The 19,418-nt window shown below is 38.9% G+C and overlaps 1 long non-coding RNA gene across 1 annotated transcript; it reads right to left on the bottom strand.

Moving 5' to 3' along the window:
* Nucleotides 1–3,937: 3,937 nt before the first annotated feature.
* Nucleotides 3,938–4,863, bottom strand: LOC124857624. Its single transcript, XR_007035638.1, has 3 exons — nucleotides 4,787–4,863; nucleotides 4,678–4,708; nucleotides 3,938–4,144 (listed from the first exon to the last, which is right to left on the bottom strand). It is a non-coding gene; the product is annotated as an uncharacterized LOC124857624 (long non-coding RNA).
* Between the last annotated feature and the right edge of the window lie 14,555 nt (nucleotides 4,864–19,418).

The raw sequence follows: 19,418 nt of genomic DNA, 5'->3' as shown, positions 1-19,418 counted from the left end.
AATTTAATGACGTGTGCAGGATCTGCTTCACCTCTTTGCCAAAAAATATTAGAATTTGTTAAAACCAGAAATTTGGTGAATGGGTTTCTTGTCATTTTATTCACTTAAGCAGATAGCAAAATAAATGGTTAAGAAGAGATTGTGTGGTTACCCTGCCTTAACCTAGCTGCTAAGGTTAGGTCTTAGTTCTGGGCCCAAAGATTCTCAGAGTCTTGTCAGAGAGCTCCTAACGTAGCCTACAGATTCCTGGCAAGGACTCGAAGCTTCAGAGTGATTCCTTTCGCTGCTGAGAGCGACTCTGAGCAAGGAGACGACAGAGATTCCTATCTCAGTGAGGAGGTGTGGTTGACCCCGTTGCTAGGTGTGACACTGTCTTCTAAGAGCTGTGATTGGCTGTTAAAACAAACAAAAAGAATAAAACAAATGCACTAAAAACGGAGACAAAAAGGTGGAGAAAACCGAACTGAAGAGAGGAGCAGAGCCTGCAGGTGGAGGAGTGTTGAAAGGTAGATTTCTTCCTGGGATCATGGTGAGAACAAACAGGCATTCCTGAGCAGATCAATGCATTGTTCCCTCTGCTTTCAGCACCAGCCTGGAGTCCAGTAGCTCTGGTTCCTGCTGCAGTCAGAAGCTAGAGAGGAGATAGCAGCACATCAGAGAACTTCTCCACAGGCGGGGAGCGTTGTAGATGACCTTTAGGCTGCTGACATCATCATGTACAATATGGCAAATACTTATCGACCCAATTTACATCTTCATTAATTAGTGCTTAGATTATTGTACTGTGTGTTGTCTAGAGTTTTTATTTATGAATATATATCCGAGTGTTTCTAATTTTTTCCAATTTTATTTTTTGAAAGCATTTTACAGTCTGTAAATATTTCAATAATTCTGTACAATGTTGTTTGTAATTTTGATAAACTTTTTCTTCATGGCTGTTATTGTTTCTATTATGTATTTATATTTTCTATTATCACCTTAATAGAAGTTCACCTCCACTCTGTCATGAGGCATAGTGGATTTATTGGACAAAGGATGGGATGAAGATCAGAACTGCCAGGTTCTGGTAAAGAAGAAACCACAAAGAAGCTTCATAGATGTAGTGAAGGATGTAGAGGATTTGGTGTGACAGAGAAGGATGCTGAGATGGGGGAAATGATCAGCTGCAGAAAACCCTAAAGACAGCAGCTGACAGAAGAAATGTATGTTTCATGTTTAAAGGTGTTATTTTAATCAAAAACTGTTTGAGACCAATATCTCCCCTTTTCCTCAATGAAATGCACCAGAGGGACTCTCTTCTGCTTATAACAAATAAACTAAGTCACTTTTACCTAAAGTAGAATTTTCATGAGCTACTTTTTACTTTTGAGTAACATTTTTCACTGGTAACTTTATTTGTATTAATTAACATCTTATAAAAGTAACTGTACTTTACGTGAGTATATTATTGTTGTAGTCTTTCCACCTCTGAAAGCCAGATGTACTAAAAATGCTGGAGAGTGATAAGATTATTAATTGTGTAGCAAAAAACAGTCCGTTGCAGCAGAGGTTACTCATACAGTGAATAATGTAGGTGTATAAATACAGCAGCTTTACAGTTTTTCTTCCCCTCTATTTTATCAGGTTGAAGTTGTTAAGTTTGGAAGTTATTTTGTTGAAAGGCAAGAAACTATGTGGCTTTGTTATAGTTTACCTTATAGGCTACATATGTATACATATATATTGTCCATGTTTTAAATAACATTCATTATTATTATTGTATATTGTTGCTGTAAATTATATCGGCTATCTGAGAACAGGAACTCCCAGGCTGCTTTTTCTCCCCAGTCCACCCCTGCAAATCAGTATAACTCCTGAATCGTTATTAAAAATGCTCCAGGGTCTCCGTTCACAATGAATCTTAAGACTAAAAGCAGCTCCTAGTGAGGTCATTCTAAGAAAATCTAAACATTTCTCAAATTCTAAGATTTGTTTTAGAATTTTCCCTCGGTAAGATAAACGTTATTTACGAAGCATCTTGGGCCTTAGGAGAGCTCCTAACTTGAGGAAATGTTAAGTGTAGTGAGGAGGACTTTTAGTGAGCCTAAGAGTGTCTTAAGCAGAGAAGATGGTGGAAAGACAGAGAGAAAGGAGAGATATTCTCTAAAAATGAATAACAGTGAATTAATAACACACTACTGGCTCAACTGCGCAGGGATAAACCCCTTAAACAGTCAAGTAAATGAGCTAATAAACTTATAAAACAATTATACAATTATTTATATAGAGATAAGATTAACTTTATCATCCTCTGTTTTCAGCTTTAGCCAATAAGAATTATAATCATGAGTACCAGATAAAACCAATATTATTGACCTTTATTATCTAAATATTATTTAGCATGTTAACATGGTCACAGTCGTGAACATAAACCAGATACTGTCCACTTCTTGATTCCTACCTGCAGTAATTAGATGTGGACCTGGTTAGCTCAAATTATGCTATTTTTAGCTTTAGATTACATCTGTTAACAATGTTAATAAAAAACATTAGCATGTCATTCCTCACTAATATCTAAAACCTTACAGTTAAAGTTACACACAGTAACAGTTTGGCGTTCAGACCCCAGAGGAAGACATGAATGCTGAGAATGACATGAACTTGAATGAACGTCTTAGAGTTAGAATTAGAATTGTCTTTCCCCCGGGATCCGATACTGGTGATGGAGAGGAGGCCTGATGATAAGAGAACTGGAGAAGCTGAGAATCCGATGGAGGCGATGGGGTGGAGGAGGGTCGAAGTTTGGCTGACAGCTGGGAGATCCATGAATGGGAGACTTTAAATGCGGAGGCTTGAAGGATCGTTGGCTGAGCATTACTGCAGACTTGATGGTGATTGGTTGGAGCGGAGACACATGGAGGAGCCATTGGATGAAGCTGGAGGAGTGGGTGAGTCTCCCAGATTGAATTTCGTTATCACTCCATAATGAAGCTGTTGTCCTTTTTCTACTTATAGTTAAAGCTGCTGAGTTTTCAGGCATATAAAGTCATTTTCAACAAATTAGAATATTATTGAAGTTCCTTTATTCCAGTTTCTCAGTTTACTAAGTTAAACAAATTATACTGTTTTTTCACACCAATGAAAATATAACATTTAAGATTAGAATATTGCTTCGGATCAATACAAAAAACATTTAAATTCAGAAAATGGAGGTTTAATGGTTACTATTTTCAAAAGGTACATTTAATCTGAAAAACAAGTTTCATCAGAACACATAATCTGATGTTTTAAATATAGCTGTATATGGTCTTGATTTTGGTTTTATGTTAATAAAATAGCAGGACTCTGACCAGGCAGGGTGATGTGCTGGAGCTCAGACATGTTTCAATACATTTAGCCATAAAAGTGTTTCAGATTCAATAGATGTGAGTTAATCTCCATCGTTTGTTAGCGGGTGGTTTGTCACTACCTCTTTAACTAAAGTTACTTGACACCTCAGTTGTCCTGCATCCAAAAGAATGATTTTCTGCATACATGCATTGAGAGCAACAAAATACAGCTGATTACACTTTCATGATATCACATTTATTCATTTAAACAACTGGAATAGAAAGAATACAAGACTGGTAAACATTTATGCTTTACATTTTATGCCTTTTGCTGTCAGCTGAAATATCTAGTGTACATTTTTAAAATCCAATAAAAATGACACTTATTAGTAGCAATAATAAGTACAAAGCCAGCACTTAAAACTGATCACCTTCTACCGTTCAGAGAGAAATATTTTACATTCAGCTAAATTTCTGCTTCACTTCAAAAACCTTTTTATTTTGAGCATTTTTAGGCCTCATTTATAAGTGCTACTATTTACTCCATGAATACACATGTAAATGCAGAAACAAGTTTCAAGATGTATGGTGATGTGATGGACTGGTAACCTATCCAGGGTGTATTCAACCTTTAACCTGTTGTCCTTTGCAGACAGGAACCAGCCTCTTCAGACCCTGAACTTCAACAATTGGACAAAGAAAAGAAAAGATAGATGAATGGTCAGAAATAAGAAATCCTCCCACTGACAGAAGCCTTGACATCTTCCTGATCTTCTTGTGGCTCATGATGCCTTAGCCGCCATCTCACTGTTGACATAGGTTGGTTCTTGTGTTTCCTGTAGATATAAAGCAAACAAATAAATAATTCTTTGCATTGAATTTGCTTGAGCTCAAACTGTTTTAGAGGGAAACAACAAACTGTTTAACAATTGTGAGATTCTTGGTCACCTTGGTTTTTGTCTCACTGGATTCCCAACTAAACTAAAACTACCAAATACTTTGTTTATCTCTTTATGAGGTGGAAGCTGTAGCTCTGCAGAGAAGGGTAATCATCTGACAGTTGGTAGGTTGTGAGTTAGATTCCAGCTCCCTGCCACCATGTGTCAAAGTGTCTTTGAGAAAGACTGAACCCTAACTTACCTAATGATACTGTGCATCAGTGTATGGATGTGTGTGAGTGAATAAACACTGGATATTCACATTAACTGTTTTCTGATATTTTATTAACTTAAAATGAAACTTTAACAGAAAATTAAAAATATTTCCAATCAAATCTTATATGGATGTTTTAGATATTTCCTGAACAGTTTTCTTCTTCTCACATAGTTTGACAATGTTAGGATGCAAACAATGAGCTCTGTTAGCTTACCATCTTTGGTTTTTTGAAGAATCTGAACCAGCTGAAAGTAAAAAGATTAATTTAAACACCAACATGTAACTGCAGATGCAAAATAATAACACATAGAAGAACATCTCACCACTCAAGGAGGATGATCGTACTATAGAGCATTATAATTCCCAGGATCTTCAGTATAATATGGACCGTGAATCCAGACACTTGATTATCTGTAACAAGACAGCCTGCTGAGCTTCTCTGGTGTGACTGTTGATAATCATAGTTTTATTTCTGCTCTTTAGACCTTTGTTGAATCTAAACTGATGTTTTGATCATTTTTTATGATCCAAAGTTTAAACTAATTAAATAATTCATTGTAAATAAAAATAAAAAAAAACATTAAGAAACAAATGTAATGAACTGAAAAGAACAACATGACCCAACGAGTCTCAGTTAACAATTTATCTTTGATACTAAAAGGAATCACAGATGATCTCTGATGACCCAGATCATTTGTAGCCACACAGTAAAACTCTCCTCCCTCAGTGACACTGAAGCTGTAAACCTGCCCCACAGATACATTAATGGCTCCATGTTTGCTGTTCCTGAACCAGGTGAAGCTGGCAGGAGGCTTGGCTCTGCTGGAGCAGTTCAGCTCCACCCAGCTACCTGCTGACACCAAACCTGATGGACTGATGGATGCTGAGGTGTTTCTAGGAGCATCTGAGGAAAATGGGACACATTAAGTTTATTGATCAGAAACAGATGAACCATGACGTGCAGGTTAAAGTCCTTATATTGCTGAGCGTGGCGTCTCAACTTGTCAATTGATGGATTGATAAGACAAAGCCAGGTTAAAGTCCTGTGGAAACTGGCAAACTATAAAGGGTTAAAAAAGAGAGATCTCTGGAATTTATTTTAAAAAATGACTTAGAGGCTCATCCAGAAATCTTACAAAGGGTTAGATTTCCATCTAGTGGTCACACGGAGGAATTACACAGCTGACTGAGAGTGCAGTCGAGTTTAAATATTTGAACACACATTCTGACTTAAAAATGCGGTTGGATTTTTAATTATTTGAGCGAAAATTAAATGCATTTATTGAATATAGGGTGAAGTGGCTTGTAGTGGATTGTTTTTGCATATTTGTGCATATTTCCTGTGTGCGAGTGTCTGTCACTGACTGTTGTGTTGAATTGAGGAAATACGAGCTGGAATGTGTGTGTGTGCGACTGAACGAGATGATCATTTGGGTTAAAATAACTGTCGAGTCCTAGGGATAAGTGTCTGTCTGGCGGATTATAGAATAAATGTGAATATTAAGTGTTTTTGCTGATATTAAACGGTAGTGACTGTGGGAAAACGCTGACTGCGTATGTGTGTGTGTGTGTGTGTGGGTAAAGCCAGTGGAAGAGCAGGTTTACCATTGCGGGTGAATAAATGCACTGTGTTGTTAACAAAGACAATACAGTGATAAGCGGATTTTGTGCGCATATTGTGAAGAGTTCATTGAACATTTATTTCACAGGATTTTAAACAACATGGAAGGGACCGAGCTCTGATTTAAAAGGAGATGTGAAGTTTATGGAAAATTATGTGAAGGGGGCCGAAGAAATATGTAAACGATGGCAAAAACAAATATGGATTTGAAAAACGTTTAAAACTTTTGAGAGTAATTGGTTTTGTTAAACACATTTTTCTTGGCAAAACAAACCTTTAATGGAAAAATTGGGTTATTTTTGAAGGTAAGAAAGATTCTGATTGGACAGTGGTACCACATAAAAATTTATCTAATCTCATGTTTCCTAAAAGACTGCATAGAAAAGGCCCTCAGAACCGCAGTTATTTTCCACCACAGTACCAAGTTTTTTAAGCATGCTTTTTTTTTATTTTAAAACAGATCTGTATTTTTGTTTTGTTTTTGCCTTTTTAGCATAATGTTTGTCTGAAGCTTCTTATGAAATGGGTTAGGAGCAAATATGATCTGAGGTAAATTAGGAGCTGTGAACTAGTGATTTTTAAATCTGATTATTGTCCAAGCAGAAATAATACACTAACAGGTCTGGGAATATTTAGCCACTCCTCTCTTCAATCTGCAGAAAGTTAACATTATTGTTCATTTTAGGAAAAAAAAAAGAAATAAAGGCTCTCAATACTAAAGAGGATGGTCGGCTCAAACTCCAGTCTCCTTGTTTGATTTCTTAAGGTTTAAAGATTAAAATAATACATAGGAGTACAAAGGTACACAAGGTAATTTCAGATTACTAAAATAAAATATTGGAACATTTATCAGCATTTGGATTATTAAAGAGGGGTTCTAATAATAATTTTCTCCCCAACTCTCAAAATTTAAATAGCCAAATTAAGAAAAATTATTTGTGTCTTCCTTTTAAAGCTTTTTATTTTAATTTCTGATTAAGTCAAACACTGCAGTTTTTGTTTTGTTTGGGTATACCATAAAAATGTCAACGCCGGCTTAAAATACTTCTTTGCATTTAACCTGAGCAGAGAAATTCTTGAATGCAGCTGCAATCAAATTGGGTCAAACAAAAAGAGAATTATAACAATAACTCTCAGGATTGCAGTTATTATTACAGAGTTACAGTACAAAGAATTAGCAAAAGGTTTCAGCATCAGTGAATTTTGATTCATTTAAGACAAAACTGTTGCTGTGCTTCTAAATAGTTTGTGATCTTTTTGGATTATGTGCACTCATCTTAAAAAGGATCCTGAAGATTGTCATAACAAAATTGATCAATTATAGCATTAAAAGATATGGTTGAGAAAACATATTCTGAAAAGAGATTGTTAAAAATTTATTTTAATTCTTGAAGCTTCAAATTTGGCCATTTGTTTGTCTTTGATGTTTTGTCTTTGTTTTGTTGGAATGAATGTTTGTTTATATGTTGCATGAAACAATAATCCATGTTTAGAATAATGTTTCTAAATCCCAGATTGATTAAAACTTTGAGTTTTCAGGAGAGTTAAGAAGCAGCTTGTTTCTGAGGTAGGTGCATGTTAACAGTTTAAGGATCACTAAGATGGGTTTGAATGAAGAAACTGTGGGTCCGCCCATAGGCTGCCAATCAGAGGTTAGTTCTGCCTGACTCCGCCCACCTACCAGGTTGGTTCACACCTTTGCTGTCATGGTAACGCTCAGCACCTCCCTTCCTGAGTTTTAACACTGTTTAAGAGACAATAGAATCAAAATGCTTGTAGTGATTGTTGCCTTAAAAACATGTTTTTTGTATAATAATTAAGGATGTAGCATGACTTTTAGATTTATGTGTTTTACTATAAAAAGGTTAATGAAATAGTTTAAACAGGTTTGAAGAATTAGTTTTGCATGCAGAATCATTGGTGATTTATTAGATTGAAAGTTTTCCCTGGTGCCATTACGCTAACTGACAGTTCAAGATATGCTAATACTTTGCTGAGTCCTAATACTGCGAAATAGTGCGAAAACTTGTTTGGGTGTGACAACTTTTGAAAGTGTGAATACTTTTGTAAGGTGTAAAAACTCTTTAGGGTGCTAATTGTTATACTACCAACAATACCATGATAAAATGCAAAAGATTCATTTTGCAGGGAAATAATTCCATATTTGGCTCAAATTGTTTGCATTCTTGATTTTTCCTCTTTGAGAGAAGTTAGTTTTCAGCTCTGTGAGGCGACCTTGACAAAGAGATGCAGCTGCCTGAAAACAAAGATAAAACTTCTGCACAAAAGGCAGAAGCCTGTCTCTGCTGAGAGATGAAGATTGTAACTCTACCCTGCATGTGTCGGGCTCGGGGTCCGCGGGCCAAAAGTGGACCCCAGAAGTTTAGTGATTCTCTAGAAGTAGAGCCTTTTAATATGGTGATTGTGTGCTTGAATGTTATTTTGTCAATCAATAAGCAGTTTTGTCTACATTCTGCCACAATCTGCCTTTTGAAAATGTTTTGAATCTTGCTCTTTATGTATGAAAAAAAGAGGAATTGGCTAAAGTCTGCAGACACAAAATGAACCTGGATTGAAGCTCTAACTACATTTATTTAATCTGAGATCCTCTCCAAATGCAACAGTATATGTCAGTCTACATGAGATACTAACAACTTCACCTACTGGTATAATATAAAGATCTGATTGAATATGTGAAACAAACAATGATGAAAGTTTTTCAACAGGTGATGCTCATCCAGGAGGAAGACAGTGTTCCTAGGAAATGCAGCTCATTCATTAACAATCAATTTTTCTCCTATAGGTGGAGGTTTTGCTGACTAATCATAGGCTGGATCTATGAAACATTATGAGCACAGAACAAATGACCAAGGTTCTGACTGACTTATGAACCTCACTGACCTGACAATGATAACATGACACCCAACAGATAACACCTTCAAGGTGGACCCACTAAGACCACCTTATTGAATCTTGGTGAATAAAAATTTATTGAAGCGTTCAAAACAGACCTTGTGGAAACAAAAGGGGTTATGAGGAAACAATGTGCATTTTAAGAATAATAGAAGTCAAATTATGTTCAAATTTTTGCAAATAAAATTAATCTGACAGAGAAATAAGTAAGTAGTGTGTGAATGGGAATGACTGATTTCATGCATCTTTGAGGGACTTTAAAAACGCTAATAAAGGTCTGATGTTCTGATGATCATTGCCAAACTTATATCTTAATAAGGTTTCCAGAATCTTTTCCGAAAAGTCACGTGGAGATAGCAGGGGTTCTACCTGTGTTGAAGGTGCTAATAACCCTAATCTTCAATTTTTCGCAGTTCTTTTACAAACAGGGTATTTAAACTTTCATGTGGCCAAATGTCTGTATTTGACTTTCTGTTTTTGTGAAATAAATGTCTGTTTCATGTTATGTAAAAATTAGAGTCCTCAACATTACCATAATAATATTAGGTCAGTTCTCTATGGTAAAACAAAAAGATTTTAACAGACATTTAGACTTTTTCCAGTCAGGTTCAAAATGATCAAATTACACTCAAACTTAACATAAGATGAAATGAACCTTAACAGAATTATTGGACTGGACTGAAATAGAGAAAACTTGAGTTGAAACAAACTTTAGTTACTTGAATTAAATACAAAGCTGACTGAAACTGTATGTTGTATCTATAAAACTGGGTAAGATAAACTAAGATTATAAGATATAATATGCCCTTCATTTTTTGTGTTCATCAGTGAGTGAGTTTTTATTTTTAATAAGAACTAAACCAAGCACTATTTAAATTAATAGCAACTACCAAAAATATTGATCTCATTTTTAAATGTAATAAGGACAGCGGCTACAGTGACACATGGGGAAGACCCATGTGTCAAGGGGGGAATATGTCACATCTGGTAAAGCATTAATGCTACACTATACATTTTTCTGACTATGCAAAGAATTTTTGCAGATCATGCATAATTTGTTGCAAACACAGGGGAAGAAATATTGCCTAGTGGTAATAGATTAACCTAGTTACACATTTCTTCCCCACGTATGGTGTCCCACAGATTATAAGGTCAGATAATGGAACTCATTTTATAAATAAATTAATAGAACTAAGTTCTAAAGAATTAGGGTTTCAGTTAAAGATTAAGGAAAACAATAGAAGAAACAGGGAGGCCATGGCCCGAATGCCTATCCCTGGTTAATTATGGATGAGAATAACTCCAAATCAAACTGGTCTTACTCCATTTGCCACCTACTGTACATCATTGTATAACTCCACCCACTATATTCTGAGTCTGAGATCACGTGACACTAAGTCGCTGATGTAAATTCGTATTCTCAAAGAAATAGTACATGGCAGACAGTTTTCTCTGCCCTCTGACATGAATGAAATAGAGAAAGCACAACAGGAATGGGACAGCTTTTTAAAAAGCCATATTAACAGGAGTTCCTGTTGACATGTGTCAAAAGATGAAAAATAATCCTGATTTGCAGGGAACAATTTCACAAAGTGGGAAAAACATTTAATTCACCTTTTACATACAGGTCAGGAGGCAGAGAAAAAGAAATGAGGAGAAAGAGCAGCTACAGAATCAGCTCCTTCAATTGCAGCTGCAAGAGGCCAAAGAGAAAATTAAATAAGAGAAAAAGTGATATAACTGAAAATGTAATGTTAGCTGCAGCTCAACCTGTTCCTCCAGCAGCACACACCCCTATGTCTGTGACTGATCAGTGGCAAGGAGGGGGTTACTCCCTCCTGCACCCTATACATTTTAATAATTACAGGTACAGTGTCCCCGCTCGTGGAGGCGGATGGCATGTCGGTGGTCGGCTGGTCATGGTGGATGGTGTGGAGCACCCAGAGGAAGGGGTGGGGCCAGCAGGGCACTGGGAGATGTGTGCTACAACTCTGCAGGGTGGGCACAGCAGACCCCACGTTGCCTGCAAAGGTGGGAGAGAACTGTCTGAATTTTTGAGTGGACACTGGAGCTACTTATTCCACCATAACACAGCAACCTCCTAAACCACTGCTCTCTACCAAGACTGTTTCTGTGATGGGCTTCTCAGGGGCTGCATAAATTCTTCCTGTTCAGATTTGGACTCAAAGAGTAACTCACCCTTTTGTGCGTTCACCCAGCACACCTGCTAATTTGCTGGGCAGAGACTTATTAGTGAAGCTGGGAGCATCAGTGTTGTGTGGTACTGATGGGTTAACGATAACTTTTCCAGATGGTTCCTTTTTGGCATATGGACAAATGCTTCAGCATGGACAATATTTTTACAGCCAGTTGCAGAGGCATATGCTGACATCTACTGGAGACTGTTGACCGAACCTCCAAGCAGCATCTTCTCGGTGTATCAGCTGTGGAAACCCTGGATTCAAAGTCTCTGCCCCTACACCTCTCCGCCTGACCCGCCCCATATCACTCTGTTCTACGACCGTTGTCACACAGAATGGTACCAGATTTGTTTAATGAAACAGTAGAAGGTAAGACATGGTTTATTTCATCCAAAAATGTTTATGTGGCTCTTGAGGGTGTGGCTGCAACAGTTGATTTAACACCTGACCAAGCAGAATGGTATTTACTGTCAGATGAAGCTGTTCTTCATGATTCTCTTTCTTTGCATCCTGAGTATAAAGCTAAGGAATTGAGAGGAGTGGTAAAGCACTCTGGCAGCTGGGGACTGGCAGGACACCTCAGTCACCAACTTAAGTTTGGTTACAGAGTTTTCAAAACAGGTTCCAGAGAAACCAACCGAGGGACCTCAGCCAACCACGTCCGAAGCTGAGTGGATCCTTCTCAAAGTCATCAAACGGAAGTGGTCAGAGCCCAGGTGGACGGGTCCATTCCAGGTCACAGAGAGAACCTCACATGCGGTGAGGGTCAAGGGCAAAGGAGACACGTGGTATCATTGGAGCCAGTGTGCAGCAGCAGAGGCACCACAGAGATCGCTGTCAGAGGTCCAGCAGAACCTGAGGGACAACACCAGCACACCAGAAGACCCTTCTCACCCCATTCAAGGGGCAGAATAATCCCCTAGGGTGAGAAAGCATTCATTTACACCTAAAGGTTAGTCTACACCTTAGGTGCACCTTCAGATCAGTGGTCCCACCAATAGGGGCAGAATAATCCCCTGGTGAGACCACTTAGCTCCAGGTCAGTCTACACCTGTGAGTGAAGACCAGGACATCACACAGAAGAGGCGGATGTGATCGAGCTTTCCTCTCTTTCACTGGTGGTCGTAGCTGCTCTCCCACCGAGAACTGAACTGAACACTCTGAACTTTAAAAAAAATAATAATAATAAAAAGGTATTTTGTGTTTCACCATATTGTTAATCCTTATTTTCCTTTGCAGGTACCTTTGAAAAGAATGGGAGGTAGAAATCTAGGACCCAGGCCCCTTAAGGGTTGGGTCATGGTAGGTATAGGTGTTTTAGCATTCTTCATTGTTACATTAATTTTAGGTTTGTATTGTGAACTGCCTTTCCAAGCATGCTCCAGTCATCCAGACAATAAAGTATCAAAACGCAGCGGTCCACCCATTGCCAACAAAACCAGGGCTGGCCCTTTTACCCCTCTACGGAGAAATGGCACATACACTTGCTTTAACTTCCCTTTCAAAACCCTGCAGGTGAATGTTGGGGAAATTCCTCGCGATTGGTGCAACTCCACTGTGTCAGGCTCAGTGATAGGTCCTTGGGCAAGATCAGGACTTTATTATTATTGTGGAGGACACCGCCTTCTGACTAGGATCCAAAATAATACTATTGGAGTGTGTGCCATGGTTAGGTTGCAGGCACCTCTCCTCTTGTTAGGAAAAGACCTTAAGTATCTTCCTTCAACACACACCCAAAGCACATCTTTAACTAGGAGAAGGCGTAGACATATCATAAAACGGAGCGCAAACACCTTTGACTCAAGCAAAGACTCACCCACTTATATTGATGCAATAGGAGTTCCTCAAGGCGTACCTAATGAATATAAATTAGCGGATCAAGTCTCAGCAGGCTTTGAAAACATCCCCATTATAACAGCTTTGTTCCATGTTACTCCCAATAAAAACGTAGATCGAATCAACTACATCCATTACAATGTTTTACGTCTAGCTAACTTAACAAGGGATGCAGTAGAAGGCCTGTCTGAACAATTGGCACCAACCTCCCTCATGGCTGTGCAAAACCGAATGGCATTAGATATGTTGTTAGCAGAAAAAGTCTGTTCGATATTTGGGGATATGTGTTGTACTTTTATTCCCAACAACACTGCACCTGATGGTTCAGTCTAAAAAGCTTTAGAAGGGCTAAAAACACTTTCTGCGACCATGCATGAGCACTCAGGACTAGACAATCCGTTAGAAGACTGGATGACGGGCATGTTTGGACACTGGAAAGGGTTGATTATATTATTGTTTATTTCCATTGCTGTTTTTGTAGCTTTTATGGTTACCTGTGGATGCTAACGAGGAGGAGGACGAAGATTAACCCGTAAGAGTAAGTTACAGGGCGTCTGATATGTATTACTATCTAGGGAGCAGAAGGATGGTAGAATATTATATTGGCATATTTGGACAGACTATGGAATAAAGCACGGATGGACACCCTCCAGTTAGAGGGGCCAATACTCCCTGTCAAGACTTAGAAGGTTGAAAGCCTCCTTGGGACTACAAAGGCCCGACAGGCAATAGTCCCTGGGCTACGGTGGCTGGGGGGTGCAAAACACTTTTACATTTCAGAAAACAAATTTACATTTCAGAAAACAAATTTACATTTCAGAAAACACTTTTACATTTCAGAAAATCAACCGGAAAGGGAATGTACCAACGCCGAGGCTGACCCGGAAATCAGCCTCAGCGGCTGCATCCTTCGAAGGCCGTATTTGTTGGCCGATTACGTTACAGCGCAGCGACGAAGGCTGTCCCAATTTATGAATCATTCCGAGACTCCCTCAAATGCTGCCGACAAATGTGTCCTTATTTTGCCCGATTTGAAGGATGGGTCGTGAGTATCCTTCGCGGCCCATCATTTCCCATCATTCATTGCGGGTCGAAGCGGATTGGTCAAGCAGGGGAAGCCATGGCGGACCATAGCAACAAAAGCTGTGAGTAAATTGTGGAAAATTACACTTTCTGTGACACAAATTAACTTCTACAATGTTTTTAGTGCGGGAATATAACTATGTAGACGTGAAATATCTGCTTGATTTATCTAGACATCACTTAATTTCAAACGTGCTCCGACGTGTTCGGAGTTTTCCGTTCCCACCGTAGTAACCGGCTCGCCTCGCCTGCCCTACCGGCGGTGAGGTGAGCTAGCCCGGTAGAGATCTGACCGGACTATCGGCACTAAGCTCCCGCTGGCAGTCGTTACAGTGAACGTTTAACACAAGTGATTTCTAACAGTTTATGTTATTATTTTAATTGTTACTGAAAATAGATTTAACATTTCAGGTGATATTAAGGTTAACCAGAATAAATGGACAGTTTTATGTAATCCAACTGTATCGCTGGAGAGTGTGATTGAGAATAAATAAGCTTTTCAATATTAATTTTTAATGAAGAAATGTGCTACATGTTTTAAAAGTTTATTTATAATTCAGTTAGCATTATAATTTCTGATTCCAGGTACAATCCAGAGACAATCATGTTCAGGTAAAAAATATGTTTGATTTAAGTAGCCAATAAACAAAGAGATAGCAAGTTTATGGCTAATGTATGTCGACATATTATTATATTATATTATATATATATATATATATATATAAACAACTTTCAATTTTAAGATAGATGGGAATTATAAAGTATTTGATCCCCTCTGGCTGTTCTTAGATAATTATATAATAATGCAGTGTTTTTGGTGTATTAGTATCTACTTGCTTTGATCACTTAAAATATCCAGAAGCATGCCTTAAAAATAATGTGTTTTTCCATCTCCATTCTTCCCTTTTCTAGACCAGACCCCTTTACTGCAGGATCAACCTGAGTGTCCCAGTCCTGAAACGCTTCTTCAACCAGGAGGACACCAGGCCTGATTTTCGGCTGAGCAGGGAGTCTCTGGCAGTGCTGCTTAATCGTTTGCACCAGGACAGGCAACATGGATGGGTGCTACTATTGAGACCTTGGTTTTTCTTTTCTGGCTGGCAAGTGGCACATCCTACAGAGTGGTCTGCAGAGTGTTTGGGATGCCTCGCTCTACTGTCCATCGCATCGTCCACAGAGTTACAGAGGAGATCGTGGCTATTCGTCACCAGGTCATCTATCTTCTAAAGACCCCTGAGGACTTAAGGCAGGGTCCCGTGAGTTTGCAGGGCTGGCACGCCACAGAGCTTTTCTTAAAGCTGTGGGTGCAATTGACGTCTGTCATATCCGCTTCAGGTGTCCAAGCAGCCCTGATGGTCAGTGCTACAGGAACAGGAAACTCTTCCCTTCCATAATCCTGCAAGCAGTTTCTGACCATCGGAGCCATTTTATTGACACGTATGTGGGCTGGCCTGGGTCAGTGCATGACTCTATGGTGCTCCGCCACAGCCCACTGTACAGTTTATCCTCCTCCAGGGCATTTTATCCTTGCTGATGGAGGGTACCCATGCCTCCAATATTCACTCCCCCTCATCACTCCCCACAAGAGGACAAGACAAGGTGTGGGAGCCCAGCGCTTTAACAGCCATCATTCCAAAAACACGCTCTATAATAGAGCGTGTTTTTGGAATGATGAAAACTAGATTCAGGGCCATCTTCCTGCAAGCGCTGGAGGTGCACGACACCTTTGTACCTCACCTAAGTTTTGACCTAGATCCATTTTATATATACATTATACATAATATATACACACATAAATTGTTTTCAGGTCAACAGGTAACAGCATACGCCATCCTCCACATCTGCCTTGGTGCTGGGATGTCATGGCCCCAGAGGATGACCCAGAGGAGGCTGTAGAAGAGGATGAGGGTGAGGTTTGGACTGAGGCAGTCAGCGTTGCTCTCTGGCAGGACCAGCTTTCAGCTGAGGTGTCTGCCCTGGAGGAGGTACCACCAGAACATGACTACTGTGTCAGCCAAGTATAATATTATAGATGTGATTAATGTTTGAGGGGTATAACTAATTGTAATATTTTGTGAGCACCATCTTCTAATTCTGCATTTTTCCGATTACCTCTTAGTGATGTGGCAGCCGTCAATTCAGCCAGCCCTTTAAACCCACTTGATGGACGATGACACGGACAGTGGAGAGAGGCATCACAAACATCTGCAGACCACCTGTGTGATGCTTCACTCACCATCCAGAAAGACAAACCAAAGGTCTCAGTTGCAGCTTCCCATCCAAGTCTCTGACCTTGTGAGAGATTTAGCCACACCGCCAGAGACTTTCTGTTCAGAAAAACATCTGCCTTTTTGTTTTGTTCAAGAGGTTTTTCCAGGAAACGGTCACTCAGGTGGATCCTGCTGTCGCCATTGTAAATACTTGTACATAGTTTTATTTTATGTCTTTTGTCTTGTAATCTTGATCTGTTTGAATTTTTTCTTCCCCCATTCTGTTTAAAGTGCTGTTTGTATTTTTCATAACAAATTCTGTTTATAACTTTAAATGAAGTTGATGTATTGTTAGATCAAATGGAAATAACTAGTGATAAAAACAATTTTGAAATTTATTAGAACACCTTAAAACTTTAAGAAACAATCTGAACAAAACTTAATATTTCTTATGTAGCACCTTATTTTGGTGCCATTCTTTGTAAAACAATCTGTCCATTCTCTGTGCCATCATGTCCTCCCTGATCAAATCCATCATCTCTGTTCCTCTTTCTTTTCTGACCCCTTCCTGCTGGCTCACTGTCTTCCTTCTCCGTCTGGTTGACCACCGCTCCGCTTGGCCCTGGAGTGTCCTCAGGGATGGAGGCAATCAGGACAGGAGGTGTTGTGGAAGACCTCTGTCCCAACACCTCATCCATAAAGACAAACCAGGGCCAAGTAGCAGCAGTGGGCTTTTCACTGACTCCCTCTCCTGACCCTGGATACTTACAATCCTAAAGTTAGATGGAATAAAAAAAAAAGAGTTGTCTAAACAGAGAAGCCAATAAAACATTTAGAAATATTTTTGTATTTGTGTGTGACATGAGAACTTCTGAACATAATCTAAATTCTTTTTTTTTTTCAAATTGTCCCACATTGTTTTGGCCTGCGAAGGGGGTGACCTTCCCCTGTTGGTCCATCTTCTCCAGAATTGTCCTAAACCGAAAGAAGTATGTTAATCACTGGATGGATATTTATGAAAGTTAGAAAGATAGGAGTTATTGAAACTGGACAGAAACTGACTGCAAAGAATGTTGTTATTGTACCTCCAAGTCACGGTGGCTGAGTTTTTAGCTCCAGTAAAAAGGTGGTGGTTCTCACCCTGAGCTTCATAAACTGGCCCGTCTGCTGCTTTGTACCTGAAAAAAATATGAAAATACCAAAAAAACAAAAACATCTTGCTTAATATCAGAGCAAAGATAAAGCTTTTTTTAATTTCACATTTGTCTTAATTTGAAGAAAATATTTCTATGCAAATGTCTAAAACAAGCTCTTTCAAACTTTTCACTTTACTGAGATTCACTTACATTTGGAGGTGTATTCCTCGTCGGGTTTACCTGGAATCAGAAATTATAATGCTAACTGAATTATAAATAAACTTTTAAAACATATAGCACATTTCTTCATTAAAAATTAATATTGAAAAGCTTATTTATTCTCAATCACACTCTCCAGCGATACAGTTGAATTACATAAAACTGTCCATTTATTCTGGTTAACCTTAATATCACCTGAAATGTTAAATCGATTTTCAGTAACAATTAAAATAATAACATAAACTGTTAGAAATAACTTGTGTTAAACGTTCACTGTGATGACTGCCAGCGGGAGCTTAGTGCCGATAGTCCGGTCAGATCTCTACCGGGCTAGCTCACCTCACCGCCGGTAGGGCTGGCGAGGCGAGCCGGTTACTACGCCGGGAACAGAAAACTCCGAACACGTCGGAGCACATTTAAAATTAAGCGATGTCTAGATAAATCAAGCAGATATTTCACGTCTACATAGTTATATTCCCGCACTAAAAACATTGTAGAAGTTAATTTGTGTCACAGAAAGTGTAATTTTCCACAATTTACTCACAGCTTTTGTTGCTATGGTCCGCCACTGACCAATCTGCTTTGACCCGCAATGAATGATGGGAAATGATGGGCCGCGAAGGATACTCACGACCCATCCTTCAAATCGGGCAAAATAAGGACACATTTGTCGGCAGCATTTGAGGGAGTCATGATTCATGAATTGGGACAGCCTTCGTCGCCGCGCTGTAACGTAATCGGCCTACAAATACGGCCTTCGAAAGATGCAGCCCTGAGGCTGACTTCCGGGTCAGCCTCGGCGTTGGTACATTCCCTTTCCGGTTGATTTTCTGAAATGTAAAAGTGTTTTCTGAAATGTAAACGTGTTTTCTGAAATGTAAATTTGTTTTCTGAAATGTAAAAGTGTTTTCTGAAATGTAAATTTGTTTTCTGAAATGTAAATTTGTTTTCTGAAATGTAAATTTGTTTTCTGAAATGTAAATTTGTTTTCTGAAATGTAAAAGGGTTTTCTGAAATGTAAATTTGTTTTCTGAAATGTAAATTTGTTTCGGTACTTATAAAAGTGTTTTGCACCCCCCAGCCACCGTACTGGGCACATGGCATGGCATTGGAGGCAGGGTCAAAAAGCATGATGACAAACATTTCCTTCTGCTCCACAGGTTGTAATGATTGTTAAAATCTTTTATGCAGTATCTCCAATTAGTGGTGAAGGCTTAGGAGACTTCAAAAGGGGGAAATTGTGGAGATATATTATGTGTGTGCATCATTATTATTATGTTCATAACCAGTGTGGGAAATAAAATGTATAACCTGTGTTAGTGGCCTGCAGAATTGTTATTGCACAAACTTGGCCTTGAGTGTGATGAAGCAGAAAACACTGAGAGCTGAAGGAGTGTGTGAAAAAGTAGAGACTGACTTACTCCCTTCTTATATCAGTAGATACGGGATGCAGCTGGGAGACAGGAACATGTCCTAATATGGTAGGCAGGAAAATGTGTATACGTGACTATATGTGAGAAAAAAACTGTAACAGGCGCTGCCCATTTTCATGTGTGTTTTAATAAAAGTAATGAGCCCAGTGAGAAGCTCTGAAGTCGTCTCGGTGTGTGGTGAAATCACATGAGAGCTTCCCCTGGGCCAGGTACTTTTAAATTCAATATAACGGTTTCTGAGTGTGTTATTTCAATGGGTGTGAATTCTTTCAGCTTACGGTGAATAAACGAACACGCCAAAGA

The sequence above is a fragment of the Girardinichthys multiradiatus genome, chromosome 21 (assembly GCF_021462225.1).
Source record: "Girardinichthys multiradiatus isolate DD_20200921_A chromosome 21, DD_fGirMul_XY1, whole genome shotgun sequence".
Taxonomy (NCBI): Eukaryota; Metazoa; Chordata; class Actinopteri; order Cyprinodontiformes; family Goodeidae; genus Girardinichthys; species Girardinichthys multiradiatus.
This window is presented reverse-complemented; position numbering and strand designations above follow the sequence as displayed.